General features: G+C 38.0%; 1 long non-coding RNA gene across 1 annotated transcript in view; it reads left to right on the top strand.

Moving 5' to 3' along the window:
• LOC133250999 (uncharacterized) overlaps positions 1-22,642 on the top strand; it is a 90,738-nt gene extending 68,096 nt beyond the window's left edge. The window contains exon 4 of the long non-coding RNA XR_009737477.1: positions 22,481-22,642. This is a non-coding gene — a long non-coding RNA (uncharacterized LOC133250999). The remainder of the gene's footprint in view (positions 1-22,480) is intronic.
• The last annotated feature ends 2,161 nt before the right edge of the window (positions 22,643-24,803 follow it).

The following is a 24,803-nucleotide window of genomic DNA, read 5'->3' as shown; positions in this document are numbered from 1 at the left end:
GAAAATGCTCTAAATTTTTCCCTTTCTCCCTATACTCCTAAATCAAAACTAACTGTGACTATAAAAATTTTCTGAGCAAAATCTCAGATAAAATCAGGCAGGTAGAATAAAGGAAGGAAGGAGGGAGGGAGAGAAGGAAAGGAGGAGGGAGAATAAAGATAAAAAGAATAATAGAAAGAAGGAGAGAGATGGAAGGAAGCATAGAGAAAATGAGAGAAATAAAACTGAATGGAAGGAAGGAAGGTAGGAGGACAAGAAGGGAATAAAAGAGAAAGAAATACTAAGCCAGGAACATAGCCTCATGAAATAACCAATGTTCCTACCTAGATTTTAGGATAACTGGTTCCCAAGAAAATTATCAGAGACATCCAAAATTAATGATGCCATGATATTTAGGATTGCTTCTAAGGAAATTAGAACTCCATGTTCTTTCTAAGATTAGCTCTTGGTGATGATACACTCAAACTGGATAGTTTCAGATAGTTTAATAAAGGAACTATTAACAAAGATGTAGGCCGATTTGGAAGGAAATAAATAGCAGTGCAGACCCTGGGGCCTGCATACTAAAATCATTGAGCTCCCCTAGGCATGAACAGACAAGAAGAGGGAACAGCTAACCACGAGATATCACCTCACACCTGTCAAATTGACTATCATCAAAAAGTCTGCAAATAACAAATGTTTGCAAGGACATGGAAAAAAGAGAACCCTCATACAATGCAGCTAGGAATGTGAAGTGGTACACCCACTGTAGAAAAGAGTAATTGAAGTTCTTCAAAAAACTAAAAATAGAACTAACCATATGATCCAGCAATTCCACTCATGGGTATACATCCAGAAAAAAAATGAAAACAATAATTTGAAAGGATACAATACACCCAGAAAAAAAATGAAAACAATAATTTGAAAGGATACATGCACCCCAATTTTCACAGCAGCAGTATTTATAATAGCCAAGACATGGAAGCAACCCAAGTTCCCATAAACAGGCAACTAGATTATATGCCTAAGAATATATGCCTACAACGGAATATTACTCAGCCAGAAAAAGGATGAAATACTGACATTTGCAGCAACATGGATGGACCTAGAGAATGTGACATTTAGTCAAATAAATTAGACAAAGAAAGACAAATACTGTATGATGTCACTCATATGTGAAATCTAAAAAATAATACAAGTGAATGTATATACAAAACAGAAACAGCCCCACAGATATGGAAAACAAACTTGTGGTTATCAAAGGGGAAAGGGAAGGAGGAGTAATAAATTAAAGGTATGAGATTTTCAGTTTCAAATTACAATATGTAAAATAGATATACAACAAGGATATATTGTATAGCACAAGAAATTATGCCCTTTATCTGGTAATCACCTACAATGCAGTCTAATCTGCAAAAATACTGAATCACTATGCAATATACCTGAAACTAACACTGCATTTTCAAATCAACTATCAGATCAGATCAGATCAGTCGCTCCTGAGTCGTGTCCGACTCTTTGCGACCCCATGAATCGCAGCACGCCAGGCCTCCCTGTCCATCACCAACTCCCGGAGTTTACTCAGACTCACGTCCATCGAGTCAGTGATGCCATCCAGCCATCTCATCCTCTGTCATCCCCTTCTCCTCCTGCCCCCAATCCCTCCCAGCATCAGAGTCTTTTCCAATGAGTCAACTCTTCGCATGAGGTGGCCAAAGTACTGGAGTTTCAGCTTTAGCATCATTCCTTCCAAAGAAATCCCAGGGCTGATCTCCTTCAGAATGGACTGGTTGGATCTCCTTCCAGTCCAAGGGACTCGCAAGAGTCTTCTCCAACACCACTGTTCAAAACCATCAATTCTTTGGCGCTCAGCCTTCTTCACAGTCCAACTCTCACATCCATACATGACCACTAGAAAAACCGTAGCCTTGACTAGACGGACCTTTGTTGGCAAAGTAATGTCTCTGCTTTAGAATATGCTATCTAGGTTGGTCATAACTTTCCTCCTAAGGAGTAAGCATCTTTTAATTTCATGGCTGCAATCACCATCTGCAGTGATTATGGAGCCCATAAAAATAAAGTCTGACACTGTTTCCACTGTTTCCCCATCTATTTCCCATGAAGTGATGGGACCGAATACCATGATCTTCGTTTTCTGAATGTTGAGCTTTAAGCCAACTTTTTCACTCCCCACTTTCACTTTCATCAAGAGGCTTTTTAGTTCCTCTTCACTTTCTGCCATATGGGTGGTGTCATCTGCATATCTGAGGTTATTGATATTTCTCCTGGCAATCTTGATTCCAGCTTGTGTTTCTTCCAGTCCAGCAATTCTCATAATGTAGTCTGCATATAAGTTAAATAAGCAGGGTGACAATATACAGCCTTGACATACTCCTTTTCCTATTTGGAACCAGTCTGTTGTTCCATGTCCAGTTCTAACTGTTGCTTCCTGACCTGCATACACATTTCTCAAGAGGCAGATCAGGTGGTCTGGTATTCCCATCTCTTTCAGAATTTTCCACAGTTTATTGTGAGCCACACCGTCAAAGGCTTTGACATAGTCAATAAAGCAGAAATAGATGTTTTTCTGGAACTCTCTTGCTTTTTCCATGATCCAGCAGATGTTGGCAATTTGATCTCTGGTTCCTTTGCCTTTTCTAAAACCAGCTTGAACATTGGGAAGTTCATGGTTCACATATTGCTGAAGCCTGGCTTGGAGAATTTTGAGCATTACTTTACTAGCATGTGAGATGAGTGCAATTGTGCGGTAGTTTGAGCATTCTTTGGCATTGCCTTTCTTTGGGATTGGAATGAAAACTGACCTTTTCCAGTCCTGCGGCCACTGCTGAGTTTTCCAAATTTGCTGGCATATTGAGTGCAGCACTTTCACAGCATCATCTTTCAGGATTTGGAATAGCTCAACTGGAATTCTATCACCTCCACTAGCTTTGAGGAGGGGACATATAAACAGACCTGGAATGAAATGCATAGAGGGATTCCCCTTTATGAAAGCCATGGCCTTTAATTAAGGAATGCTGCAACTTCCAGTGATGCAAAAAGAAGGAATCAGGATGAATATCTTTATCCTCATCCCACAAACCAATCGCCAGCAGATAATCCTACTGTCTAATTTATAGCCAGAATACAAGGGAGTCTGCTGAGACAGTCCATGTAGCTCAACTTGATAGAAAAAAATATATGGGGTGGGAAAATGACAAGAGGGCACCCAAGTGATATGCTCAGCTTGTAAATCGTAGTTGTACCTCAATTATCAAAGAATAGAGTACTCCCTTCACCTGCTGTGTGAAAACTTGATGCTGCATCGGTCTCCAAAACATTTCTTTTAGAACAACATGCTTCCTTTCAGGAATCAACCTTGATTTTATAGCATTGCCTCTTGAGATAAATCTCAGTTTTCTAGGTTCATTTGAGATGATGCTGTTGCGATCTTTAGTGATAGGCAGTGATGTTTTGCCAATACTACTACTAAAGAAAGGCAAACGTTCCATTGATTCCTTCTCTTTGCCAATAACAGAGGAAAAGAAGTTTGTCAACACTCAACAGAAAAGCTGGATCTGTGCAGATTTGGCCTGCTGATTGGGTCTAGTGGGCTTAAAGGCATAAGCCAAGCTAGGGAGCCTCGTCAGTCAAAAACTAACTCAATACAAATAAGGTTAACAGTGGTTGGAAGGGATTTAGTGCCAGGATATTACTTCAGAAATGGGTAAATTTCAAAGAATCTCTGCACAGATGTATAAAGAAATGTGGAGAACAAAAATCTACACACATATGTCAATATATTGTACCAATTCTGAGCCCTAGGTACATATTAGAATCACCAGAAAAGGTTTTAAAATGCCCATATTGTGGCTTATCCTCCACAGATTTTGAAATAAATGGTCAAATGTAGGATCAGGCACCGGTATTTTAAAAATATTTCCAGGTGATGCTAAGGACATTCAAGTTTGCAAACTTTTACATGCAGGCATGGGATTCTGTCAAGTTTCTTAGAACTTTCTTTAGGTTGATGTTAGGAAGGCAAAGAAAATGGCATGACTATTCAGTAAGCAAGAGTTCATGTCAAGACTTCAAAAAATATTTTAAGGAGGGGAATGCTAAGGCATTTTCATAGTGATTTGTAGAAGCAATAAGATCATGTTTAAGAGGTGAACTTTGGAATTAGAAAAACTTGACTTTGAATTTTATCTCTGTGAGGTACTAGCTCTGTAATTTGAGAAAATGTCCACATCTGTAAAAATTGATATAATAATATCTACCTTGTGGAATATCTGTGAGGTTGTGTGTGTTAAATGTGAGTCAATCATGTAAACCACTATCATATAGCTTTTGTTCAGTAATTGACATATTCTTCTCATATTCAACCATACTTCAAGCCCAGTTCCTTTACAGAGATACCTGTGCAATCCTGATAGCCACCTAAAAGCAAAAACAAAACAAAACAAAAATCCTAAAATAAGCAGTTTATCAATAGAACTAAGATGTATAATTTGTGGTGTGAACAGAAAATTACAGCTGAAATCAAGCTATCATTTTCATGATGCACTCATTTATTCAAAAGCAAGTTTAGTCATCAGCTTACATATTCCTAAAATACACCACTTTGGTCTAGACTGAATTGTATATGGAGAAAAGATATTAAAAGATTTCATTTCAATCCTGAAGTGCTAAAATAAGCCCATCGTAAAAGAAATTCAAGAGAAATATAAACCACATCATGTATCAAAAGATCATCCCTGATCCGATTTTCACTTGAGAAGTAGTTCAAAAAACACTAAAGGATAACTTTTTCCAAAGAAAAACAATCATGTTATAACCCTCCTCCCACAAACTAAATCCAAGGAAGCTGGGTCAAAATTTATTAAAATGGAGCCACAAGGAGATGGTTGCACAGAACTTAAGCTCTGCACATTGAACAAAGCATTTTTGTTATGTCAATAAAAGATCTCCTTGGTCATCGACTTTCAAAATTACAACCAGAGTGGGAGGCACTTTACCCATTTCTCCAGCCTCTAAAAATATTTCCTTTCAGAACAGTCTGTCTGTAAGAAAGATCTGTTTGCTCCAGCTCCCCCCTGCTCTATGCCTCACGTGGGAGTACTTGCAAATGGAGCGCCTGGAGGGATCAACACAGGTTTCTAAAGCAAACATAACACAAGTGCTATTCATGGGCTACACACTCCACAGCTGTAAAACGAAATGTGTAGGAGCAGCCCCTAATGGCATTCAAATCATGTACTAAGAGTTCTCAAGTGTCAGGTGTTTTTCATTTTCTACTAGGGGAGGAGATATTCACGTGCTGATTTCCTACACTGAACAGCTTTGTAACCCCTGCAGAGTGAAGGCGCACTGTGTTTCTGAGTCTCTATTATGTCAGATGAATGCCACAGTTAGAGGCCAGAAAGGACATGTGATCCAAGTTTAGATTCTTTTTTCTTCCAGCCATCTCTCAGCATTTCAGCCGCATGAATTTTGTGTGTATGCATGGAAGAAAACTCATAGAGCATGTATCAATGTTAAATTTCCACATAAAAGACTAAGGCCACATATTTTTCTATCTGGGTATAATTTAATACTTCTGTACACACTTTGATCTCATTGAAGGTTTGAATTTTCAAAATGGCCTCTTGCGGTGCCCCAGTTGGCTGCCTGTCAAACCCAAGCATCAGGCTCACTCTAAATAGTATGGGTTCTCATTGGAACAATGAGGTTCACATTATACATGCTGAGAGAATTAAGATACATTTTATTTATTTAAATCTTTTCTTTTTAAACTTTAAATGTGACTTGGTCATAGACTATAACAGAGAATATTACAACCTATTTTCAGAACACTAAAAGGCACACTTATTATAAATGTATCAATAATTTAAACTTAGAGTGAAAGAGTATGTGTGAAACTAAGTTGGATATTCACCATTATAATCTAAATATTTGGGATTCTGTAAAATCTAAAACATATTTTACCAAATACTTTTCCCATCACACTTCAAGTTGTGTATTTCAAAGCTATTCAGTCCATTTATTCCAAATTCATTTATATTAACCTTATTAGGGCAGTGCTTTGTACACTAAAAATTGACATGCCAGAAGACTTATAGTCTCTTTAAAGCCATTTATCTTAATTTCAAAAGGCGACTGGAACTCTAGGCTAAAAAAGTTTCCTTCCATGTTGAATTTTAAACATCTCCTTTAAGAAAATGGACAAAGTCATTTGTTGTCTGAACATAACATGTGGGTGTTTAGGTGCCACTTTATATTCGATTAAACACATATAAAAGAAAGAAAACATTTCACAGGATTTTGGAAAATGGCTGAGTCAAGCACGTGAGAAGTAGTTACATAGAGGTGCTGTGTCCACGATTTTAGTTAAAAATTATGTATTTAGATGGCAATAAGAACATGCTTTCCAGGGCAAATTAAGCCCTTGTGTGGTGATTTTTTTTTCTTTTCTTTTCTGTAACCAATGTCATTGTCTTCCTGTTCTTGTTCTCTAAGCTCAAGCAAGCTGGGTCCTTGAGGAATAGCCTGGAGATACATGTACCAAAAAACCAACAACTCTGCAGATGATAGTACATAAGACTAGCTGCAAAGAGCCTGTAAAAGCTAAACGGGAGAAAAAATAATATGCAATCTTGTTTAGCTGTCTTCATACATCTAAGATCTATATTCTCGGTTGTGAAGAGAGAAATAGTGAATTTGGTAGGGACTGACATAGAATACACCTGACATTTTAATAATAACATGGACCTCAGTTCAGAGACATACTGAGGGGTCTTCTTCAGTGCTCTGTCCCCTCTCTAGGCCCGCTCACTCTGGCCCTCAAGAACGTAGAGGATACATGATATAGTCGACTCTCCCAGTCCTGCTGCCTCTGGCTAGTGAACGAGCTTCTTAGAACCGTTTCTTCATATTTAAGGATAATTAAGATACTTACCTATATTTGCCACAAGGTTGTAAAAATTGGCATGGTGTATGCAACGTACTTTTACCACAAAATAGTTGAAGAAGTAAATTAATGTTATTTTAAGAAGTAAGTAAGTCTGCCTTCTGACAGCTATACCATATACTATCACAGAATAGATTAGAGGGGAGATAATGAGTCACTCTAAAGATACACCAAAGTAACTTTAATAATGACAGTGACTTATTGAATAAAACAATGTATTAATCATAAGGAAGATTGGCCAGAAGTGTACAGTGATCAAAAGGAATGCATTTTATTCAGCAGAAATTTCTCATGAGGAAACCCGGCTAGGAAAGCAGTAAGACTGCCACGCACCCCCTTCTCTTGGAGCAAGGGAGGAGAGGAGGTGTGTCAGCGGAGCTGTTGGATCTTCAGGTCTTCAAAGAGTTCTAGTCAAGATTTGCTTGTATTATGTGTACTACAATACACATTTCCATGTATTCATAAATTACCTTTTAAAACATTCTGCAATCATTTCCATCACTATCATGAATAATTTCCAACACTACCACAACCATCACCAAAATTCTTAAAGTGCTTACCGAAGAGAACTACTGATTTGAAAGTCTTACTCGGACTGTGATGTAATTATAGAACTAGATAACATATTAAAGATAATATAACTGGGTTCCAATAATGAGGGACTGCTAAGGGAGCTAAAAGTCCTTGATTTCCCTATTTCACTTAACCTGAATAGTATATTTAAACATATATTGGAATTTGTGTAGGACTGTATTTTATACATTGGCTTCCTGTTTAAAAAAAAAAAAGTTTAAAAACCATCAACCTAGTCCTGCTTTTCATGTTATAGGTGCATAAACTGATGCAAAAGGTGAGTTGCTATCTCCAAATTGCCACAGTAAGTGGCGACATGATACAATCCAGTTCTCATACACTGGATTCAATTGTCCTTTATCTTTACCACAGCATCTCTTCAACTCTTCTTTCCATACAAGAGCAAGTATCCACATTTTTCTTGGTAGCTTTGAAGTTATTCTTCCAGGGACACAAGCTTAGAGCCTAAACTTCAATTCACTAATCAAAGTTCTTAACATTTCTTACCAGTTTATTTTTACCCTAAAGGTAAGATATGGATTAAACAAAGAGTAACTAAAGACTCTGTACGGTAGATCTCTATGAACTATCATTACTTCTCTAGCCTCTTTCCATCCCTCAGACCCAGATAAGAAAATAGAAAGGATATTCAAGAGGCAAAATTATATTTTCTGATTCTCTGGGACTTACTTGATGCTTATCAAGGAAGGAATCTTTTGCTAAAGGTGGGTAGGGAGGGCATGTCCGAGAAACTTCGGACTCATAGTTCAAAGATGACCACACAAAGCACGTATTTAGTTAATTAGGAGGTTTTGGGAAGGAGTAAGATCAAAAGATCATCAAAATTTTATCCTATTGGAACCAGATGTCAGACTTTCTACCCAGGTTGGAGGTCTTATTCCATACATATCTACCAAGCCCTCTCCTACCTGTCTTCTCCTTTCTTTGATTTCCATGTCTTAACAGATAATTCTTATGTGCACTACAGATTTTCTTTGGGTACCATCTCAGTCTCCAATTTTGTTTCAAACTCCCACACATTTAACTCCTAGTGACATAGCTCTCTAGCTTAAATATTTCAGACATAAGTATGTTTTCTTTTCTTATGTACATATATTCTGATCACTAGAGAGAACGTCCTACTTTATCTCCTCTGCTCATGTAATTACCCGTGTTAATAACAAATATCTCCACAGTGTCCCTAAAAGAGTGATGAAGCACTTCATAACGTTATGCATGCTTGCAGGTAGGAGGTGAAGGGGAACTCTGACAGGAAAGCGTCTCTTCCCAAATGCCTCGCCATGTTTCGCATTTCATTCTTTAATCATACCCAGCCAGCCACTCTGCATCTCCATGACAGAGGCTCTCTCAAAGCCTTCTTTTCTTTCCATGCCATGACAACCCCTCTCAACCAGAATGTATTGCAGCACAACACAGCTCTGTGACAGCTCCCTGCTTCCTGTGCTCCACTTCGCTCTTCTAACAGTCATTTCCTAAATGCAACCATCATTTTTAGGTAGCTAAATCTGACCAATCTTCCAGGCCACACACAGGAACTACCTCCTTCCCAAAGGCTTCATTCTCCCTACAAGTAACTGCTTGTTCTCTTGGATGCTCTCAGAAACTCTTTTCTTATTTTCTGGAACTTATGGGGAGTTGAATGGAGCTATCTTCCTGGAAAAAGCCCCCCTGAAAGGCACTGCCCACATCTAGGACTTAGTCTTTATTATGGGTTGAGCTGTGCCCACCCCCATTCATATTTTGAAGTTCTAACTTCCAGCTGCTCAGAACTAACCTTATTTGAAAATCGGTCTTTGCAGACGAAGTTTAGTTAAGTTGAGGTCATTAGGGTGCGTCCAACTTCATTCTGACTGGCGTCTTCATAAAAAGGAGGAATCTGGACACAGAGACAGAGATGATATGAAAAAAATACAAGAAGGCAGTTATTTACAGGCCAAGGAGAGAGGCCTGGGACAGATTCTTCTTATACATCCCTTGGAAGGAACCAACCTGGCCAACATTTTGTTTTAAAAGTTTAGCATCTAAAACCATAAGACCATAAACTCCTACTTTTAAAATCATCCAGTCTGTAGTATTTTGTTGTGGCAACCCTAGCAAACTAATACAGCTCTTCTCCTTTTAGGCTCAGAAACCGCATCTTTCAGAATCTTTATGTATTCACACCCAGAGATGCTGACCCACATTTTAAAGAAGCAATACAAGAGACTGATGTATAAAGCCAAAATGATAAATCACGAATTACACTAATAACTAAAACTGCTGATGGTATCACACACTTTTGTTCTCTGGCCAGCACATTCTCTTTGAGGATTCACACCATTTGGAAGGCCTAATCACAATCACTGAATTGTACAGTGAGCATGAACACATAGCAAATGAAATAAGAAACAGGATTCACACTCACTGCATGTACTCAAATGATATGTTTGCTGGTGGGACAAATCAAGTGAAGGCTTTGGAGTACATTATCTTTGCCTTTACCCAAGCTGTCAATATAGGAAGCACTGTTTGGCTTTACGCCTTGCATTTATTTTTCCTTTTCTCTTTCCTAATCTTATCCAGGGGTCTGGGCCCTGCCCCACAGCAGGATGGTAGTCCTGCCATCTCCCTCTTCAGTGATAGATTCAATAATCCAGTCTGAAGTCAATCCACACATGGGCCTTCCTAGGTTCCCTAAGAAACTGATATTTCAATTTCAGATTCCTGTTTCTTACTATTAAAAGCATCCTAATTGCTAAGGAACATCTTTTTTCTATGCTTCCTAGAATACTTTTAATTCATACTTTCTTTCTTTGGTTTGCTATCATCACCAGCCTTTATTAGGTTAGGAGACCCTTCATTTTATGGTGACTTTGCTCATCTTTTATCTCCTGTGTTCTGTGGGGATTTAGAGTTGCAATTCCACTAGGAAAATTGATATATGGGAGAAATAGTGCTAGGAATTCAAGGCAAGCAAGTCATTGCACACATGGATTAAGTCTTCTAAGTAGAAGACATGTGAAAATACATAAACTCATAAAACCAGATCCTAGATTGTAATCTATGGTATGGAGAAAATAAGCAGGGTGCTGGTATAAAGAACAAGGATAGATACTTTCTAGGGAGAGTGGTCACAAAAGCCTCTTGGATTAACTTTAAGCTAAAACCTTAAATTTATAGGAATCACTTCAGTGTGGCCCCCAGGTGCCACTCTCAGAACTTTCACATTTTCCTGTGCATTATTTATATAATTTGCAGGATATTTGTCATTATTTTAGACTATTATTTAGATACATATCTGGATTATGAACTCACCTATTCATTTCAATATTGGACTTCCCTGATAGCTCACCTGGTAAAGGATCTGCCTGCAATGCAGGAGACACCAGTTCGATTCCTGGGTTGGGAAGATCCACTGGAGAAGGGATAGGCTCCCCACTCCAGTATTCTTCATTTTCCCTGGTGGCTCAGCTGGTAAAGAATCTGCCTGCAATGCAGAAGACCTGGGTTCAATCCCTGGGTTGGGAAGATCCCCTGGAGAAGGGAATAGCTACCCACTCCAGTATTCTGGCCTGGAGAATTCCACGGACTGTATAGTCCATGGGGTCGCAAAGAGTCAGACATGACTGAGCAACTTTCACTTCACTTCATTCATTTCAATGTTTGAGGAATTCCTTTTCTTATGAAATTGGCAGCGGCTACTACCCATATTGAATACAGAATTTTAGAAATCCACCTTCTCAACCTCCTGTGCAGTTGTGGCACGTGCCCCAGGATCCAGGAATGAGAGGCACACACTTAGACCTGGAAGCGAGAGCAACTTCTCTCAGGTAGTGGAACCTGCTGCAGTGTCACAGTGAGGGGTTCTTGAGCCCTATAACGAGGTATTAAGTGATGTATCCAGTCCTGTTTCAAAGAAGTGGTTTATACAGCAAGGATTTCTGTGGTGTCCAGGGCACTATATCCAGCTATTTAACATTCATTCTAGTTCTTCAGTCCCATCAAGATTTCTTTGAATTCCACAATATCCTTTTAGAGGACTTCTTTTCTATTTAAAAGTTGGATTCTATTGCTTGCTGTTAAGAGCCCTGACTGATACTTGTGTCTTATGTCACATAGCTTAGGATAATCACATCAATTTCATAAGAGCACTGCTTGAATTGAATTTTTTTAATATTGTTTATCAAGTCATCATATTGTCTAATATACTGTAGTTGTTCAATGTGTATGGAATAAAAACATTCTTTGAATTTTATTTTCCCTTTTAACAAGAGGAATAAAATATAAAATATACTGATTGCATATTCTTTATCTTATAAATATAGGTTTAATTACCTCAGGTGTACCTCACAGAGTTAAGCAGAATTATCTTCAAATAAGCCTTCTTTTCTTCTTTCCTAAAATCACATTTGGCAATGCATATTGGTCTCCTTAAGAAAACTATTGATATGTGAGTGTCTGAGTAAGAAATCTCTCTTGCATTCTTTAGTTCCCAGTATGGAAAATTTTGAGCCACTATTTTATATTATCTGATGATAGATATGTACCATTCCTTCTTTCTTTAGCTTAGGCGGAAGAAAGCTGCAAATGGTTCTGAGAGAATAGTAACCCATGGTATAGAAAGCTCATAAAATAGCATTTTTGACTTAAGAGTTCAGAATCTAACTTTTAATTTAGAATCATTAATGATTTAAGCTATATAACACTAACATGCTTCTTCAAAGAGATAGGATCTCTAGGTAACAAGTGCCCATTTGAGGGGACAACACATGCAAGCACCTGATACACATATATTTTCTCAGTTCTCACTACGGTCATCTATTTATATCTGACTACTGAATAAACGGGCTTCCCAGGTGGTGCTCGTGGTAAAGAACCTGCCTGCCAATGCAGGAGACATAAGAGACATGGGTTCAATCCCTGGGTCAGGAAGATCCCCTGGAGGAGGAAACGGCAATCCACTCCAGTATTCTTGCCTGGAAAATCCCATGGACAGAGGAACCTGGAGGCTGTAGTCCATAGGATCACAAAGAGTTGGACATGACTAAAGCAGCTTAGCGTGCATGCACTGAATGAACAGTTTCAGAAAAGCTGGGGATCTTGCCTAAAGTTACAGAAGGTTGTTGCTCAAGGATTTGAAAATGAATCCATCTTAATCCATTCTCCTCTACCACACAGTCTCTTTAGGTCGTTAGTAGGTAAAACTGGCCTTTCTTTCATTAAAGTCCTTTCCTTCATAGATATGAAAATAAAGCTAAGAAGACCAGAACCCTACCTCTCTCTTAGAATGATGCAATATATATGGGAGAGAAAATAATGAATAGTTTACTTGAACATGATTACTGTTTTTATCATTTTAGTGATCAAATTAATTACATATATTCACAGCTGCTATTCCTATTTAGTTGTTTTTTAGCACCTAGCACAGTCTTCAGTCATAAGTTCCTGATAAGAAAGCAATTGAGTACTATAATCCACTAAAGTACAAACAATATTACTTTACAATCCTTAGACTAAACAATCGTAAAAAATAAATATTATAATTATGCACAAAGTAAAATTAATTAATAGGCAAATGTGGCAGAAGGGGCCCAGATACTTGAAGTCAATTGAGAAGTAAACAAAAGCAAGTTACATATTATATTTAATGATATTGGGTAACATTAACATAAATTAAAATTTTAATATAGGAAGTAAAAATTTACACTAATTTAGAGACCAAATCTCAGGACTAATTGATTATATCACAATGTAATTTATCCATGTCTAAAAGGATTTGGAAAACCTGGAGAGTCCAGAGAAGGAAACCAGAACAATTAAATACTGAAAATATTCAGAGGAGATGAAGTTGGCTCTACAGGGAAAGTCAGCTATGCAATGGCTTAGTGAGTAACTTTAGTCAGAGAATCTTTATTAAGTGGCAGGTGCCAGTCTCTTCAGAGCACCTGACTTGAACAGCAGGAATTGAGACCTTGGCTAATGACAAAGGAAACCCCTCTTCACAGAGGTTTCCCTCATGACTTTTGCCAGACAGTCCCCCCAAAGTCATTAGATCACTTTGCTTATTATTAAATTTCATATAACTAGAATTACGCACATCAAACCTACCATGAAATGTGATTTTCTCTTCTGGAGTATCCTATTCTACAACACAGAGTTCCAAACAGAGCATTTATAGTACAAGGAAGACCTGATTACAGCTGGAGTTCCAGTCAAAAGCCTGAAAATCAGGGTACCATGCAGACCCCAAGAGCTCATTGTGTCATAGTCTGCAGGATGATGACCACTCTTGGTTCTAAAGAACTGACAGCAGACTTTTGGATCGCAGCCATTCTGACTGGCGTGAAATGGTACCTCATAGTGGTTTTGATTTGCATTTCTCTGATAATGAGTGATGTTGAGCATCTTTTCATGTGTTTGTTAGCCATCTGTATGTCTTCTTTGGAGAAATGTCTATTTAGTTCTTTGGCCCATTTTTTTGATTGGGTCATTTATTTTTCTGGAGTTGAGCTGTAGGAGTTGCTTGTATATTTTTGAGATTAGTTGTTTGTCAGTTGCTTCATTTGCTATTATTTTCTCCCATTCTGAAGGCTGCCTTTTCACCTTGCTAATAGTTTCCTTTGATGTACAGAAGCTTTTAAGTTTAATTAGGTCCCATTTGTTTATTTTTGCTTTTATTTCCAATATTCTGGGAGGTGGGTCATAGAGGATCCTGCTGTGATGTATGTCGGAGACTGTTTTGCCTATGTTCTCCTCTAGGAGTTTTATAGTTTCTGGTCTTATGTTTAGATCTTTAATCCATTTTGAGTTTATTTTGTGTAAGGTGTTAGAAAGTGTTCTAGTTTCATTCTTTTACAAGTGGTTGACCAGTTTTCCCAGCACCACTTGTTAAAGAGATTGTCTTTAATCCATTGTATATTCTTGCCTCCTTTGTCAAAGATTAGGTGTCCATAGGTGCGTGAATTTATCTCTGGGATTTCTATTTTGTTCCATTGATCTATATTTCTGTCTTTGTGCCAGTACCATACTGTCTTGATAACTGTGGCTTTGTAGTAGAGCCTGAAGTCAGGTAGGTTGATTCCTCCAGTTCCATTCTTCTTTCTCAAGATCGCTTTGGCTATTTGAGGTTTTTTGTATTTCCATACAAATTGTGAAATTATTTGTTCTAGCTCTGTGAAGAATACTGTTGGTAGCTTGATAGGGATTGCATTGAATCTATAAATTGCTTTGGGTAGTATACTCATTTTCACTATATTGATTCTTCCAATCCATGAACATGGTATATTTCTCCATCTATTAGTGTCCTCTTTGATTTCTTTCACCAGTGTTTTATAGTTTTATATATATAGGTCTTTAGTTTCTTTAGGTAGATATATTCCTAAGTATTTTATTCTTTCTGTTGCGATGGTGAATGGAATTGTTTCCTTAATTTCTCTTTCAGTTTTCTCATTATTAGTGTATAGGAATGCAAGGGATTTGTGCACTGGGACGACCCAGAGGGAGGGAAGGGGAGGGAGGAAGGAGGGGGGATCAGGATGGGGAACGCGGGTATACCTGTGGCAGATTCATTTCGATATTTGGCAAAACTAATACAATATAGTGAAGTTTAAAAATAAAATAAAATTTAAAAAAAATAAAGAACTGACAGCAAAATTAGAACATGGCTTCACAGCCTCACCGCAGGGTTCGAGTTCTACCTCTTTTTCTCTGTAGCTGTGTGACACTGGGCAAATATCTTTTCTCTTTGCCCCTCTAATTCCTCCCTTTACCCTTCTCCCTTTTCTCTTCTCCCTGAGAAACCGACCTTTTTGCAAAATATGTGCTCAGACTTGCCATTGGGTTCAGCCAGTGGAGGACCTCAAGAGGATTGCAGGTTGTAGGAAGACAGTAGAGTCTTTTTTCTCCTTCTGCATCCCCTTCCTAAAGTGGATACTGTCTTAGCTGACTGTCTCTACTGAAATCATGAAGTCATTTTCAAGACACCTTCTCTGCCTTTTCCTTTGTTTTGTAATAGCTTTTCCTCAGTTATTTCAGTCCCAGGCTACTGCCTTTTCCTTGGTAATGCCCCAACACTCCTTTCTCATCTTTGTAACTATTTTGTATTTAAAATAAAAAGAAAAAAGAGAGATGAAATGAAAACAACAAGAAGAAATAATTTGAGTTATTATTAAATTATTCCAATTTGAGTGTGTTATCTGTGTCTAATTCTGTCACATGAAAAGTTTTCATTTCCTATTTTACTCTATGAACATGAAATGTACATACGGTGCTTAAATCAGTATTGATGGGAAGTAAATATTCAATGACCGTTAGTCCTTCAGGTGGAGGAAGACTGAAGAATGTGCTGTTGGCTTCAACTTGGTTCCCATTTCAAAGCAATGGGTCTTACCCATCTGATGCCATCCCTCAGGCAGAGCTATACCTCTATTGCTGGTCTGGAAATAATTTCTTTTGATAGGGTAAGAGAGAGAGAGAGATTCCTCTCCCCAATACCATGCTCAGTTATAGCTACCTAAGGCCAACGTAGACCCTATCTTCACTCTTAAGTACAATGAGTTCTTCCAAAGACACTCACTGTGCTGGCATAACTGAGTCCAAGAAGCCCTCCAGCATCAGCTACATGACGTGTCTTTAAACACCTGTGTCAAGTCCAGCTAGTCATACTGACTCCAGACTGATAGCAAACTGTTCATTTACCATGGCTGGCATAACAAAGTTCCACAGACTGGAGGACTTAAACTGGGAAATTGGTGCCTTATATTTATACAATAAACGGACCACTCAAATTACTTTTATTGGTACTGAGAGGTCTTCTAAGGCTGTCTGTGGTTGTATGCAAAAATGGAATAGACAAACTAGCAAGTCATATATATATATATATTTCCCTTCAACAGTTAGAACTGTACATGAAACAATGGACTTGTTCCAAATTGGGAAAAGAGTACATCAAGGCTGTATATTGTCACTCTGCTTATTTAACTTATATGTAGAGTACATCATGGGAAATGCCAGGCTGGATGAAGTACAAGTTGGAATCATGATTGTCAGGAGAAATATAAATAGCCTCAGATACGCAGATGACACCACTCTCATGGGACAAAACAAAGAAAAACTATAGGTGAAGAGGAGAGTGAAAAAGTTGGCTTAAAACTCAACATTCTAAAAAGTAAGATCATTGCATCCGGTCCCATCACTTCATTGGCAAATAAATGGGGAAACTGGAAACAGTGATAGACTTGATTTTCTTGGGTTCCAAAATCACTGCAGATGGTGACTGCAGCCATGAAATTAAAAGACACTTACTTCTTAGAAGAAAAGCTATGACCAAACTAGACAGCGTATTAAAAAGCAGAGACATTACTTTGCCAACAAAGGTCCATATAGTCAAAGCTATGGTTTTTTTAGTAGTCATGTATGGATGTGAGAGATGGACCATAAAGAAGGCTGAGTGCCAAAGAATTGCTGCTTTTGAACTGTGGTATTGGAGAAGACTCTTGAGAGTCCCTTGGACTGCAAAGAAATCAAACTAGTCAATCCTAAAGGAAATCAATCCTGAATCTTCATTGGAAGGACTGACACTGAAGCTGAAGCTCCAACACTTTGGCCGTCTGATGCAAAAATTGATTCATTGGAAAAGATCCTGATGGTGGAAAAGATTGAGGTAGGAGGAAAAGGGGACGACAGAGGATGAGATGGTTGGATGACATCACCAAGTCAACGGACGTGAGTTTGAGCAAGCTCCAGGAGATGGTGAAGGACAGGGAAGCCTGGCGTGCTGCACTCCAAGGGGTCTCAAAGAGTCGGGCACGACTGAGCAACTGAACAACAACAATATCCTTCAACAATCACCTCACTCCACTACAAAGATCAATTAAATACTGAAGCTAGCTACAAACTGTGGAATCACCACTCCCCATCAACTATTTCCAAATGTAATAAAAATTCACTCCTCTTTGACTGTTAACTATTGATATGTCTAGAAGCAGGAATCTGAACCAGGTGACCTCTTGAGAAGACTTTGTCATCAAATTATGTCAAGAATTAAATGGCTAGCAGCCTGGAGGAATTTAAAATAAGTCCAACTCTAATCCATAGGATGACATAGAGCCAGGTACGGCTGTATTAATCAGCATGTGGCAAAAATGCTTATGCCTGCTAATGAGATGACAGTAGCTGTGTTGAGCAAACTGTCATGGTGAAAGCATCCCTGCCTGGCTCCTATGCCCTTGGGCACTTTTCCAGTCACCAGGTAAACAGCAGCGGCTGAGCAGGACAGGCTTTAGAGATGGAATTCATGAGCATAAACTCTCTCTTCGACTATTACTTCTACTCATTGAAACATTAATCCTGACAAACATACTAAAGGGGGAAATTCTAGTCTATACTGAAATAACATTAAAAAATAAGGAATAGATTTTGTTGCCACATAAGGATTCCCTTACAATAGTCAAGAGAAAAAAAATAATGCTCGTGAAAGCTTGGGCTGAGAGCTTAAAAATATTGCATATTAAATCTTGCTAAACATTAGGAATAACGTAATGGAAACAGAAGGCTATATTTTATATCTGCAATTTCCTTTCATAGGATACTGTCATCATTTTAGGGAGAAAGGGCAGAATAATCCTATAATGAAACTTACTTATTACATCATTTTATTTTCATAACAACCTTGTTCTCATTGCATTTTATACAAATGAGCACTAAATAAAATGCTAGTTAAAGTATGTGTTTGCTTTAATATATAAACAGATGAAACACTCATTTCAATGAAGTAGGATGAAGCATTAACCTTTAGGGAGCAAGGGTTGCTGACTAAGGATTGATGGAGAGATTCTGTGTTTTATCAAATCACTTAAATCAAAATGGAGTGTAAGTTAATTGGCTATTTCAAAGCACCGTAAAGACAGTTTCATGGTTTAAAAAGCATCCGTTTCCATTACCATCAATGCAATAAGTGTAAAACCATTTTATGCTATTTCTACATGCTTTTATTGTATAGAAAGGAAAATGCATTATATTATGTTAAGGTACATGGATTTTTTTCAACATTTCTTCTTTGTGAAAACTTATAACTTATGGTAAATATCCTCCCCCCCAAATAACTCTAATGAATCAGATAAAATGCTGCTGCTCTACTTTAATAATAGGGAAAATTTATATGAAAAATACAAAATGTCAAAATTGCGCTTGTGCATATACAACAAAAACATAAAGAAAAATCATTTAACATATGTAAGAGAGAAGGCAAAGTGATTTCTTTTATTACCATCATTTTTAGAATTCATCAAATAAGTAATATCAATAAGAAAAAAAAAGGTATAGCACAAAAGGGCTTACGGTGAGAGTTAATTCTCTTTCCCACACTTTCCCAGGTACTCGGCCTTTCTCACTACAGTCAACTATCTCATGAGCTGTTTTATGTTTATAAATATATATATGTACATACATAAACATGGGCATGTGTATTTTTCCAAGTTAAAAAATAATAAGCAGCTTTTTATATTTTTATCTTTTTACTAAAAAATCTATCTAGGGGATTATGCTTCTAGCATGAACATATATGCACACAGACACACATAGACACACATCATTTTTAATATTAATATCTGCATAATATCCCCTCTGGGAGTGCACCACTATTTAGCCGTCTTTTGCTGACAGGCATTTAAATTGTTTTCAGTGTGTTCTTCTTATAAACAGTTACTGCAATAAGTCCAAGTAACTATGTCAAATCCACATGTAGAAATAAGTTCAGTCCTAGATGTAGAATTGCAGAATCAAAAGTTTATGGGCATTAGTTATTTTTACAAAAATTAAAAATTTCCACACTGCTGAGGGAATTTCAGGGCACATATGAACCATTTACTACCTAGTTAGGTTGCACCAGTTTATACTCCTTCCAACAGTGAACGAGAAGACCAGTCTGTACTCTGTTCTCCAAAGCTGTGCAGCTACTGTGCATTCATTTATTCAGGGATACAGAGCACCTGCTCTGCCAGGTGCTGGAGCTATTTAAAAAATATGATAGGGATAATGTCCCTGATACTCTGGAGTTTATGCGTTCCTCATATTATGTGAAAAAAGCTAACAATTTCATTGATAAAATATTTTAGGTAGTAAAAAGTAAAACAAAATTAAAGTAGACAAGAGGACAGAGTGTGGGTTGGGAGAACTTAGTTTCTCCTCTCTCTTAGCAGGGTGGTTAAGGAAGACATTTGGAGAAGGTGACAATGGAGTAAAGTCTAAATGAGACGAGGAGACAGAAAGATTCAGAAAGGGCCAGCTGAAAGAGGGAAAACAAGTAGAAAGGTCTGGAAGCTCCTTACTGGATGTGTTCAATGGGGAGCAGGAAAACTAGCCAGTCTAGAGTAGAGGAGGGGAGCAGAGGGCAGAGATTTCACAGCTACTTAGGACTTCAAATAAATTCAGTTAAAAAGCAGCTGTCTTAAACTATATTTTCATTCCATTTATATAAATCTAATTCTTTAGACAAGCATCCCGATTTTGTTTTTACTGTGATATCATTGTTATCATTTTTGATAGATGGTCTTGCCAGGGGTGAGAAGGAATACATAATCGTTTTTATCTGAGCATAGAGAGACAATTTAAAAGTGTTGCTCCTATTATAATTAATGAGAATTAAAGATCTAAACAGCCCTGACTAAAGTACAGACAGTATCCCTGTATTTCTGAACTCAATATGACATATATATACACATATATATACATGTACTGACACCATATAATTATGATAAACAACGTCATTATAATACAAGGGAAACTAACTGGGATGCTGCCTTTATTTTTTAGCAACTCTCTCTCCAATTTCAAGTGAAAAAAAGGTCTTGCTTCAACTAAATTATTAATGTTGTAATAATCTGTCATTAGAATCAATACCTGCTTTATTATTCATAGTGCATAGAGAGCTAAAATGGACCTTTCCTGAAATAAATTTAGTGCCTTGTCACAATACAATATGATTTTACAATACTGCTAATGTGCACAAAGCATTCAAATATAGAATATTGACATGTCAGAGATTTATGACAAATGTGAGAAGAAGATGCATCCAGGTTAAGCTTTCATGTCACTTGACCGAGATTAAAAAAAAAAAAATCAATACTATTCATAATGTATCTTTCACCCACAGTCTTAAATGAAAAACCTTATAAGCATAGAGGGATTTTGTTTATTTCTCATCTTGGCTATACAAGTACTCTAGAATTGAGGTTAATAGAGAAAATAAATGAAAACTAATTAGTAGGAAAGTGAGCTAATTACATTTTGAGAATATACAATGACGTAGGACCAGGGAGCTAGATACAAACTCATATGCTTTCCCTATTTTTATCTTTACCTTTATCTGAAGGTATGTTTAATGTTTGTGAAATGGAAGATGTGCAATGCTGTGGCCAACAGTCACACTTCTCTACTCAACTTTGACTTTTATGGATTTTACAACATGCAAAATATCCAGCAAATGCATTTTTATTTTACTTACTGTTTCCTATTTCTTTCAACACAACATGGTTTTTAGGTATATACTGAGCACAATGTTCAGTTCCTGTAATTCTTTTCATCCCTAAAGATTAGTGTAGTCCAAATGTTGGTATTCTATTACCCTTGTCAGTGAGTAGTTGAGAATAGGCAAGTCACTTAGTCCTGGTCAACCATATATAAGGAGAAACCTCTTAGGGGATTTTGCAAAAAGAATCTTTCTTTTTAAAAAGAAGACTCAGAAGAAAGAATGTAATGTTATTCTTTCTTCTCTGAATTTTATCTAGAGATTCAGGAACTTCTAGAGTTATCTTGAAACCCTGGGGGAATTTAGCCCAGCTGACTTGGAAAGAACACAGTGCTGAGAGATGAAATAACTCCATTATTCTGTGAAATTGTCTTTAGATAAGTCTGGAGACTACCTTATCTTTGGGTTTAAGACAAATATCCAATTTGAAGTCATTTTGAGATGCAATTTTATATTGCAGCCAAAAAGTATCTTAACTGATGCTATCCATCAGTCATGATTAGAAATTAATTGAAGATTAATTATTTTTCATAGTTTCATTTATTCTTTGATGCAGAGACTGTAGTCTGCAACTGTATTATCATGGAATTAAAATGGCTAATGACTCTAATCATAAATAACTCAGCCCATTTTAGCTCAGAGAAATGACAGTAGTCTTGTTTTATAAACTTGATCTATAGTTAAATATTTTTATGAAGAGTCTTTATCTCTGAAAGGTTTTTAAGCATTACAATAATTTCATAAAACTCCTTCATTAATAGGTTGATCCTGAGCAATAGTTATCCATACATACATTCAATAAACATTTACTCAGTGAATAATGAGAGAGGTAAACACATAAAATTGTGACAAATGCAGTAATAGAAATTATGCCCAAGATACTCTGATACCTTGAAAGATAGGCAGTACCTAATCTAGCACAGATGAAGAAGAAACATCAAGAAAGGTTTCCTGGATAAAATTCTGCCTGAGCTGAATGTTGAACAATGATTAGAGCTTGCCAGATGAAAGAAGGATATGATATGAGGACATAAGAAAAAGAAAACCAAATAGATCAATAAAGATAGAAAAGTATACATGTGAGAATTATGAGTCCAGGGAGTGGGACAAGAAGTGAAAATAGACAAAGCTGAAGATAACAGTAGCAAATACTGGTTAAAAGCAAAGATTTTAGAATCACAGTGTTTTGAATGTCAATCCCTCATTCAAGCAATAATTGCCAAGTTTCAAACATATATCCATTTCTGTGACAGACAGTAAAAATCTTTGTCATCATGAAGCATACATTCTAGAGAATGAGTAACAAAAAAAAAAAAAAAAAGGAGATAAGCAGAAATGTGGGTGGGGCGGGGGAAGAACTGTCAGTATAACAGGTGTTATGAAGGAAACAAAGGGCTGAGGTAGAAATTAACAACAAATATCTATTTAAATAGGATGGTCATGGTGGATCTCCCTGAGAAGATGCCAGGCTGAACTTAAAAGCTGAAACGGACTCAGCTTTATCAGGAATAACAGCGTGTTTCCAGTCATCTCAGAAGAACTGCCATGTCTATGACCCAGTCATAAACATTTCTCTCTCCACTAAAGCAAAACCATTTTCCAAAAGGAATAGTAATCATGTCCTTGCTTTTCTTTATAATTGTATCATCCAAGTGTGTATCCCAAATTGCTGTTGTTTGTTGTTGTTTAGTCATTAAGTCATGTCCAACTCTTCTGCAACCCCATGAACTGAGGCCCACAAGGCTCCTCTGTCCATGGGATTTCCCAGGCAAGAATACTAGAGTGGGTTGCCATTTCCTTCTCCAGGGACTCTTTCTGACCCAGGGGTCTAAACTGTGTCTCTTGCATTGCCAGGCAGATTCTTTACCACAGATCAGATCAGTCGCTCAGTCGTGCCCGACTCTTTGCAACCCCATGAATCACAGCACGCCAGGCCTTCTTGTCCATCACCAACTCCCGGAGTTCACTCAGACTCATGTCCATCGAGTCAGTAATGTCATCCAGCCATCTCATCCTCTGTCATCCCCTTCTCCGCCTGTCCCCAATCCCTCCGAGCATCAGTCTTTTCCAATGAGTCAACTCTTCACATGAGGTGGCCAAAGTACTGGAGTTTCAGCTTTACATCATTCCTTCCAAAGAAATCCCAGGGCTGATCTCCTTCAGAATGGACTGGTTGGATCTCCTTGCAGTCCAAGGGGCTCTCAAGAATCTTCTCCAACACCACAGTTCAAAAGTATCAATTCTTCGGCGCTCAGCCTTCTTCACAGTCCAACTCTCACATCCATACATGACCACTAGAAAAACCATAGCCTTGACTAGACGAATCTTTGTTGGCAAAGTAATGTCTCTGCTTTTGAATATGCTATCTAGGTTGGTCATAACTTTCCTTCCAAGGAGTAAGCGTCTTTTAATTTCATGGCTGCAGTCACCATCTGCAGTGATTTTGGAGCCCAGAAAAATAAAGTCTGACACTGTTTCCACTGTTTCCCCATCTATTTCCCATGAAGTGGGGACTGGATGCCATGATCTTTGTTTTCTGAATGTTGAGCTTTAAGCCCACTTTTTCACTCTCCACTTTCACTTTCATCAAGAGGCTTTTGAGTTCCTCTTCACTTTCTGCCATAAGGGTGGTGTCATCTGCATACCACTGAGCAACCTAAACACTAAAGTTTAATTTTTCCCATTTCTCCTTTTTAGTTTACATAAGTTTTTTAATGTATAGTTTTATCCTCAATCTGTTGCTTTTTTTCTTACGTGTATCTATTGAAGAAACTTGGTTATTTAATCTGTAAAGTTACCCACCATATGATAAGAAATAACTTTTATCAGTCTACTTTTGGATAGCTCTTTTGTACATATTACTTTGGGCTTCCCTTTTGGTTCAGCTGGTAAAGAATCCACCTGCAATGCGGGAAACCTGGGTTCGATCCCTGGTTTGGGAAGATCCCCTGTAGAAGGGAAAGGCTACCCACTCCAGTATGCTGGCCTGGAGAATTCCATGAACTGTATAGTCCATGTGGAGAAGGCAATGGCACCCCACTCCAGTACTCTTGCCTGGAAAATCCCATGGATGGAGGAGCCTGGTAGGCTGCAGTCCATGGGGTCACAAAGAGTCGGACACAACTGAGCGACTTCACTTTCACTTTTCACTTTCATGCATTGGAGAAGGAAATGGCAACCCACTCCAGTGTTCTTGCCTGGAGAATCCCAGGGACAGGGGAGCCTGGTGGGCTGCCATCTATGGGGTCGCAGAGAGTCAGACACGACTGAAGTGACTGAGCAGCAGCAGCAGTATAGTCCATGGGGTCGCAAAGAGTCAGACACGACTGAGCAACTTTCACTTTCACATGTTACTTATCTGCCCTTCTGCCTTTTGGAAAGTTTAAAAATAATGTCCCTCACAGGGCCCACTCCTAATTTCCACAAGGAAAGATATCCTGTCAGCACACTCCCATTTTAGGGCTGGATGCCTTGTCTGTTTGGTATATTGGGGAATAAACTTGGGGAGAATGGGCTCAACTTCCTTTCTTCCTTGTGAGAGTTGTCAGAGCTAGTGCAAGCTCCTGCATTTTCTGGGCCGCTACTGATAGGCAGCGGTTGGGCAGCGCTGGTGGTGGAAACGCCTGTCCCAATTCAGCACTGTTATGCCCGCTTGTGTTAGAGGGCCCACCTCTGAAGAGCAGTGCTGATAACCACACGTGGCTAACTTAGAGCTTTGTCCTCCACTGGGCCTCACCAGTGATACAAGCAATATTT

This window comes from Bos javanicus, chromosome 7 (genome assembly GCF_032452875.1).
Source record: "Bos javanicus breed banteng chromosome 7, ARS-OSU_banteng_1.0, whole genome shotgun sequence".
NCBI lineage: Eukaryota > Metazoa > Chordata > Mammalia > Artiodactyla > Bovidae > Bos > Bos javanicus.
The sequence above is the reverse complement of the archived record's forward strand: the minus strand, read 5'-3'. Positions and strand labels throughout refer to the sequence as shown.